This window comes from Somniosus microcephalus, unplaced genomic scaffold, assembly GCF_052327205.1.
Source record: "Somniosus microcephalus isolate GS21.2 unplaced genomic scaffold, FLI_Smic_1.0 unresolved_chr4, whole genome shotgun sequence".
Taxonomy (NCBI): Eukaryota; Metazoa; Chordata; class Chondrichthyes; order Squaliformes; family Somniosidae; genus Somniosus; species Somniosus microcephalus.
The window spans coordinates 13,777,675-13,786,726 of record NW_028225182.1 but is presented as its reverse complement, the minus strand read 5'-3'; positions in this window follow the sequence as shown (position 1 = coordinate 13,786,726).

Sequence of the window (9,052 nt, the reverse complement as noted above, 5' to 3'; positions counted from 1 at the left end):
ACTTAAAAGGGACATGGAGCCAGGTCTCACTGACCTGCTGCCTTAGGTGGAGACATGGTCGGGTCCCTCGGCCTCGGACCAAAAATACAAACATTTGGCACACATGTAAACTTAAACTCTTTGCACTTTAACTTAAAACTAGTTATATGAACAAAACTTTAAAATACACCTTAAAAGCACGCTATATACACACACATAGCTATAATACAAATGCCGCCCGTCTCCGGACGGCCAGGCTAATCTCTGGCACTGTCGCAGATTGCTGCTGGCTGCAGCGAAGCTGGACTGCCTCCTGTCTCTGGTCCCTCGCAGCTTATGGCTGTTGAGTGGGGACCCCTGTTCTTTGGCTTCTCCCTGGTTCGGGAGACCGCCTTAAACACTGTAAAGTGGGTGACCATGCTTTCTTAGGCTGGGGCACACGCTGAGACCTCCTGAGGGGTGTCTCTATGGGGGAAACATTGGCTGGCGGACCCTGAGCTTGGGTCACAGCCTCAGCTGGCTGGGAACCTTCTCCCCCATGTCCTAATAGCCCGCATTGTATAATGTACCTGGCAGCCTGCCGGTGCAAGTCTCTCTCTGGGTTTGTCTGCTTTTCCCTGGAAACAAGTCACAGTTCCTGTTTTTGTAGGCTGTGAACTTCAACTTCCATGGACAGCAAACTCATGTTCCCTCACCCAGGTGGCTTTAACTGGGGAATTTTGGACCTGCCTTTTTCCTGGGGCCAAAACTATCCCCTGTGTGCCTCCCTTGTCCCAGATTTCTGCTGCTGGACCTGCTCTACAGGGGTCCCAGAACTCTCCTTTCCTGTTCCCTGGATTAAACAGCTTACTCTGAATATGAATGGCTCCTCCCCCCACACAAGCGACAGTGCTTGCCTGGGAACTCGAACATGCTGTGGGCTGAGGATTCCTTTTCTCAGGCTCACTCCTCACGGGCGGACCGTACCTTCGTTGTTGGAGGGGGTACACTGGTCCTGGACCCCGCCTGCCTAGCGGGACCTGCTGGTGTTCTCCTACCACCCCATTGTCCACCCCTCCTCGCTGCCAGAGCTCCTCAAGATTCGGAGCTGTGGGCTGCGGTCTTGGGGTCTCTAATTCCCAATCCAGCACCGTTCTGGGTGTTGCCTGTGAGATGGTTCTACTTGGGCTGCCAATAAAGTCCGGCTGACCTGCCTTCAGGTTGACCATGCAAATCATCCCCTTTCATGCATTTAAAGCCATGTTAAGGCTTTCTATCTCTGCCCTACAGGGGCCATGATCTGCTTCCTCAAACCTTAGGGCGCTGGCCAGCTTATAAGCTGCCTTTGCTTCCCTAAGCCTTTCCTCCTACTCTCTCTTCACACCCTTCCTAACCCAGCCACCTATACCCCGATAGGTCAGCCTACACGCTGCTGCTAACATCCGCAGGGCTACCCACCTACTGAAAATGAGAGAAACTACAGCTGATGCTTTCTCCAAATCCAGACCACTTATTAAATCAAAAACTGCCTCCACTCCTACCTGGCTAGCCATTGTAAGTGTTGGTGGCTTCTTTAAACTGGTTTAAGGTAATTTACCTGGTCTTGCAGCCTTTGCCTGCATTGGCCAATTCCAATAAAACCAATTTTAAAACAGCGGTTCTGAATCGCTACCCCTCCTTTAGTTCTGAGTGGAGGAACTAATAATTAATGATATTAAAATGGAACAAGTGGTTTGGATGAGAGAAAAAAATCAAGTTTTATTAACTAAATAATCTACAATCCAAAGAATAAACTATACCACACGAACACAGTAATTACATTAAAACTATATAACAGGGGGGTTGCAGACGGCGAAAACGAGGGGTAAAATGACTACAATGTTATTTAAACAATCTTAGCAATTACCCTCAAATCACCACCCCAAACTCCTGCTAGGTTACCTTGTTGAGGAGTCAGAACACCCTGCTCACCTTTGGTCCAGCGAAGTAAGAGAGAGAGATAGCTTCTCAGCCGCTATCTTTATACCTGGTGAGGCCCCTGCTGTTCTGCCTTGCAAGGGCTGTGTGCAAAATTCCCCACCCAAGGGGTCCAATACACAAGAGAAAGCTGTGATTGGCTAACTCAAAGTGGTTAGTCTCGGTTAATGTATCTTCCGGAGCTCCCTGGGCTGAAACAAAAGAATGCAACAGCCCTATTGTCCAGTGCTGGGTGATTTAAACCCCATTCAATTGTTAAACATTTCCCATTCAAGGTACAAAAGTCTCTTCTGCAGTTTAGATGTATCCACTCGATATACAAACAAATGCTAATAGCATTCAATTGCTTTGCATTGTCCTTTGTCTTCAGCCATGTGGTCACAGACATTTTTATCCATGGAAATTTAAAAGCACAACGCCCAGGGATTCATTAATCAAAAAAAATTGATGTTCAGAACTGTAAATTATTGCGAAATCTTACAGTATGTCCCAAATTTCCAGCAGCTGTGACAACAAGAATGCAGGTTCCACCGAAATTTGAACGCAGATCGCTGGATTCAAAGTGCAGAGTGCTCACCATTACACCATGGAACCGTTGCTGAACCATTCATTAGATTATTTTCTCAAAATCAACAACATTACCGTCTCCACCATTATACTTTGTCTCGGCCTGGTCTCATCCTTAACTTCAGCTTGCCCACTTGCCCCTCTGCTAAACCTCGGTTCTGAGCAAATCACACAGCTGACTTGATGGCTATCGGTTGACAAATCTCTGCTTCTTTTTCACACTGCTCAGAGCAGATTGTATTGCAGTCCTGCCAGGTAAAATGTGTATAATCTTTGCAAGTCAATGCTGCACGAAAGATAAGCAATTGTTAACTTTTTTCGAGAATACGAAGTGCAATGCCTACGTTTCAAGAAGCACTGCTTTCAATTTCAACAATTATGCCAGCAAATTGCAGCTTGCAAAGAAAATGTTGAGCAATCTGCTGTGCAGTCAAACGAAACACTGGACAACACATATATTTCTGCCCCGTTTATTTGGAACTGGGAATGAGAGGTTGAGCCTATCATCTGGTGTCGAGAGCAATAAATCAACCGTCATTGATTCAGGCAGCAAACGGTCCAGTAACCGTGGTTGGTATGCAGATGCCAAGCTTGTATTGTAAGTGTTGGGGGATTGTTTAAACTGGTTTAAAGTAATTTTCCTGGTCTTGCAGCCTTTGCCTGCACTTAGTCCAGTTCCAATAAAAACCAATTTTAAAACAGCTGTTCCGAATCGCTGCCTCTCCTTTAGTTCTGAGTGGAGGAACTTATAATTAATGATATTAAAACGGAACAAGTGGTTTGGATGAGAGAAAAAAATCAAGTTTTATTAACTAAATAAACTACAATCCAAAGAATAAACCATACCACACGAACACAGTAATTATATTAAAACTATATAACAGGGGTGTTGCAGACGGCGAAAACAAGGGATAAAATGACTGCAATGTTGTTTAAACAATCTTAGCAATTACCCTCAAATCACCACCCCAAACTCCTGCTAGGTTACCTCGTTGAGGAGTCAGAACACCCTGCTCACCTTTGGTCCAGCGAAGTAAGAGAGAGAGATAGCTTCTCAGCCGTTATCTTTATACCTGGTGAGGCCCCTGCTGTTCTGCCTTGCAAGGGCTGTGTGCAAAATTCCCCACCGAAAGGGTCCAATACACAAGAGAAAGCTGTGATTGGCTAACTCAAAATGGTTAGACTGGGTTAATGTGTCTTCCGGAGCTCCCTGGGCTGAAACAAAAGAATGCAACAGTCCTATTGTCCAGTGCTGGGTGATTTAAAACCCATTCAATTGATAAACGTTTCCCATTCAAGGTACAAAAGTCTCTTCTGCAGTTTAGATGTATCCACTCGATATACAAACAAATGCTAAAAGCATTCAATTGCTTTGTAAACAAAGCATTGTCCTTTGTCTTCGGCCATGTGGTGACAGCCATTTTTTTCCCTGGAAATTTAAAGCACAACGCCCAGGTATACTTTAATCAAAAAAAATTGATCTTCAGAACTGTAAATTATTGCGAATTCTTACAGTCCGCCCTTGGATACTTCCAGCTTGCTTGTAGTATCCTCTTGAAGAAATGAGCAATAATTTCTGACCCCTCACAAACAACCATCCCCTATATTTACCTAATAGCTATCTGCCACTGATCCCAGTCCTGTCTATTCCACTTAAATTCAAGAAAAAAACAACATGCTCCGGTAGGCATCTTACAGATACTTCAATTTTCAATAAGGGGTCTCATACCCCTACACGCTTGTAAAATTATACAAGGTAAACCAAATTTACAATCACCTTTTACATCATAACTTATTACAAAATGTTGCAATCTTAGTTACACAATGTACTCAAAATGATCCCAAGCACGGAGAGGTTCCTACGCCTCTGCTCAACTTGGAGTTGTCACAAACTGATCCCAAGCATGGAGAGGATCCGACGCCTCTGCTCAAATTGGGGCTGCAACACAAAATACAAAAAATCATTAAACAACATGCTTAAATGAACCCCAATCACGTGCCGGTGATGGGTCGCGAAATTCGTGTGGGTATTGCTCCTCCCACTCGGGCAGTAAAAGTACCTTCCACCCCCCTTTGATCATCTTAAACTTTAAAACAGGCAGAATGGATTTACCGACCAGCCTGCTCCGCCAGCCCCGAACCATTCCCTTGTCCCTTTGAGGAGGTGGGGTACCCCTCACGTCTAAAATTACAATGGCACAGACCGAGACCGGGGAGTATGGGATCTCATGACTCCGAGTCCCTCCCCCTCCCGTCTTCCCTCGACTGGCTGCAGAAAATGATGGGTGCCTGTGTGGCGGCTCTCCCTGGCCCCACACTGATCCGGCCACCCACTCATCCTTCCCAGCCACACTTATCCTCTTTGCCCGTGGGCCCCCGGGTGTGTTCCTCCCTCCCCCGACCACACCCACGCGACCCTTGGGTCTCCCCCTCCTCTATACGATCTTTCCCGGGTCATTACCACCCACCCCCGAGGAACGCGTCCCTATCACAAGGCGCCCGCACTTCCCCATCGTGACCCCTCAACAGCGAGGTCTCCCGCAAGTGAGCTTCGGTCAGGATAGTGCTGGGTTGGGGGCCGTGCCCCACCCAGCTGGGGCCATCTCCTCCCCATAGGAAGAGTAGGCAAATTCCTCCGGACTCTGTCTGGTTTTTCCCGAAGATCGCTGCGGGGTCTCCTGGATTCGTCCAGTGGCGAGGTGATCCCCAACATTCTGTATCTTCTTTCGATATCCAGCTCGGGCTGGGCGAACATGGCTGCTTCATTTTCCCATCTCCTGCAAAAACTTGAAAGTGACATGGAGCCAGGTCTCACTGACCTGCTGCCTTAGGTGGAGACATGGTCGGGTCCCTCGGCCTCGGACCAAAAATACAAACATTTGGCACACATGTAAACTTAAACTCTTTGCACTTTAACTTAAATCTAGTTATATGAACAAAACTTTAAAATACACCTTAAAAGCACGCTATTTACACACACATAGCTATAATACAAATGCCGCACATCTCCGGACGGCCAGGCTAATCTCTGGCACTGTCGCAGATTGCTGCTGGCTGCAGCGAAGCTGGACTGCCTCCTGTCTCTGGTCCCCCGCAGCTTATGGCTGTTGAGTGGGGACCCCTGTTCTTTGGCTTCTCCCTGGTTCGGGAGACCGCCTTACTCCACTGTAAAGTGGGTGACCATGCTTTCTTAGGCTGGGGCACCCGCTGAGACCTCCTGAGGGGTGTCTCTATGGGGGAAACTTTGGCTGGCGGACCCTGAGCTTGGGTCACAGCCCCAGCTGGCTGGGAACCTTCTCCCCCATGTCCTAATAGCCCGCACTGTATAATGTACCTGTCAGCCTGCCGGTGCAAGTCTCTCTCTGGGTTTGTCTGCTTTTTCCTGGAAACAAGTCACAGTTCCTGTTTTTGTAGGCTGTGAACTTCAACTTCCATGGACAGCAAACTCATGTTCCCTCACCCAGGTGGCTTTAACTGGGGAATTTTGGACCTGCCTTTTTCCTGGGGCCAAAACTATCTGCCTCCCTTGTCCCGGATTTCTGCTGCTGGACCTGCTCTACAGGGGTCCCAGAACTCTCCTTTCCTGTTCCCTGGCTTAAACAGCTTACTCTGAATATGAATGGCTCCTCCCCCCACACAAGCCACAGTGCTTGCCTGGGAACTCGAACATGCTGTGGGCTGAGGATTCCTATTCTCAGGCTCAATCCTCACGGGCGGACCGTACCTCCATTGTTGGAGGGGTTAGACTGGTCCTGGTCCCCGCCTGCCTAGCGGGACCTGCTGGTGTTCACCTACCACCCCATTGTCCACCCCTCCTCGCTGCCAGAGCTCCTCAAGATTCGGAGCTGTGGGCTGCGGTCTTGGGATCTCTAATTCCCAATCCAGCACCGTTCTGGGTGTTGCCTGTGGGATGGTTCTACTTGGGCTGCCAGTAAAGGCTGGCTGACCTGCCTTCAGGCTGATCATGCAAATCATCCCCTTTGATGCATTTAAAGCCATGTTAAGGCTTCCTATCTCTGCCCTACAGGGGCCATGATCTGCTTCCTCAAATTTAGGGCGCTGGCCAGCTTATAAGCTGCCTTTGCTTCCCTAAACCTTTCCTCCTGCTCTCTCTTCACACCCTTCCTAACCCAGCCACCTATACCCCGATAGGTCAGCCTACACACTGCTGCTAACATCCGCAGGGCTACCCACCTACTGAAAATGAGAGAAACTACAGCTGATGCTTTCTCCAAATCCAGACCACTTATTAAATCAAAAACTGCCTCCACTCCTACCTGGCTCGCCATTGTAAGTATTGGGGGCTTCTTTAAACTGGTTTAAAGTAATTTTCCTGGTCTTGCAGCCTTTGCCTGCACCAGACCAATTCCAATAAAACCAATTTTAAAACAGCGGTTCTGAATCGCTACCCCTCCTTTAGTTCTGAGTGGAGGAACTTATAATTAATGATATTAAAATGGAACAAGTGGTTTGAATGAGAGAAAAAAATAAAGTTTTATTAACAAAATAAACTACAATCCAAAGAATAAACTATACCACACGAACACAGTAATTACATTAAAACTATATAACAGGGGGGTTCCAGATGGCGAAAACGAGGGATAAAATGACTACAATGTTATTTACACAATCTTAGCAATTACCCTCAAATCACCACCCCAAACTCCTACAAGGTTACCTTGTTGAGGAGTCAGAACACCCTGCTCACCTTTGGTCCAGCGAAGTAAGAGAGAGAGATAGCTTCTCAGCCGTTATCTTAATACCTGGTGAGGCCCCTGCTGTTCTGCCTTGCAAGGGCTGTGTGCAAAATTCCCCACACAAAGGGTCCAATACACAGCAGAAAGCTGTGATTGGCTAACTCAAAGTGTTTAGACTGGGTTAATGTGTCTTCCGGAGCTCCCTGGGCTGAAACAAAAGAATGCAACAGCCCTATTGTCCAGTGCTGGGTGATTTAAAACCCATTCAATTGTTAAACGTTTCCCATTCAAGGTACAAAAGTCTCTTCTGCAGTTTAGATGTAACTACTCGATATACAAACAAATGCTAATAGCATTCAATTGCTTGTAAACAAAACATTGTCCTTTGTCTTCGGCCATGTGGTCACAGCCATTTTTATCCCTGGAAATTTAAAAGCACAATGCCCAGGGGTTCTTTAATCAAAAAACATTGATCTTCAGAACTTAAATTATCGCAAATTCTTACTGTATGTCCCAAATTTCCAGCAGCTGTGACAACAAGAATACAGGTTTCACCGAAATTTGAACTCAGGTCGCTGGATTCAGAATCCAGAGTGCTCACCATTACACCATGGAACCGTTGCTGAAGATTTCATTAGATTATTTTCTCAAAATCAACAACATTACCGTCTCCACCATTATACTTTGTCTCGGCCTGGTCTCATCCTTAACTTCAGCTTGCCCACTTGCCCCTCTGCTAAGCCTCGGTTCTGAGCAAATCACAGAGCTGCCTTGATGGCTATTGGTTCACAAATCTCTGCTTCTTTTTCACACTGCTCATAGCAGCTTGTATTGCAGTCCTGCCAGGTAAAATGTGTATAATCTTTGCAAGGCAGTGCTGCACGAAAGAAAAGCAATTGTTAACTTTTTTCGAGAATACGAAGTGCAATGCCTACGTTTCAAGAAGCACTGCTTTCAATTTCAACAATTATGCCAGCCGAATGCAGCTTGCAAAGAAAATGTTGAGCAATCTGCTGTGCAGTCAAACGAAGCACTGGACAACACACATCTTTCTGCCCCGCTTATTTGGAACTGAGAATGAGAGGTTGAGCCTATCATCTGATGTCGAGAACAATAAATCAACCGTCATTGAATTCAGGCAGCAAACGGTCCTGTAACCGTGGGTGGTATGCAGATGCCAGGTTGTATGTACCAAATTTCCAGCAGCTGGGACAACAAGAATTCAGGTTGCACCGAGATTTGAACTCGGATCACAAGTCCAGAGCGCTCATCATTACACCATGGAACCGTTGCTGAAGATTTTATTAGATTCTTTTCTCAAAATCAACAACATTACCGTCTCCACCATTATACTTTGTCTCGGCCTGGTCTCATCCTTAACTTCAGCTTGCCCACTTCCCCTCTGCTAAGCCTCGGTTCTGAGCAAATCACACAGCTGCCTTGATGGCTATCGGTTCACAAAGCTCTGCTTCTTTTACATACTGCTCATAGCAGCTTGTATTGCAGTCCTGCCAGGTAAAATGTGTATAATCTTTGCAAGGCACTGCTGCACGAAAGAAAAGCAATTGTTAACTTTTGTCGAGAATACGAAGTGCAATGCCTACGTTTCAAGAAGCACTACTTTCAATTTCAACAATTATGCCAGCTGAATGCAGCTTGCAAAGAAAATGTTGAGCAATCTGCTGTGCAGTCAAACGAAGCACTGGACAACACACATCTTTCTGCCCCGTTTATTTGGAAATGGGAATGTGAGGTTGAGCCTATCATCTGATGTCGAGAACAATAAATCAACCATCATTGTGTAAGAATTCGCAATAATTTACAGTTCTGAAGATCAATTTTTTTGATTAAAG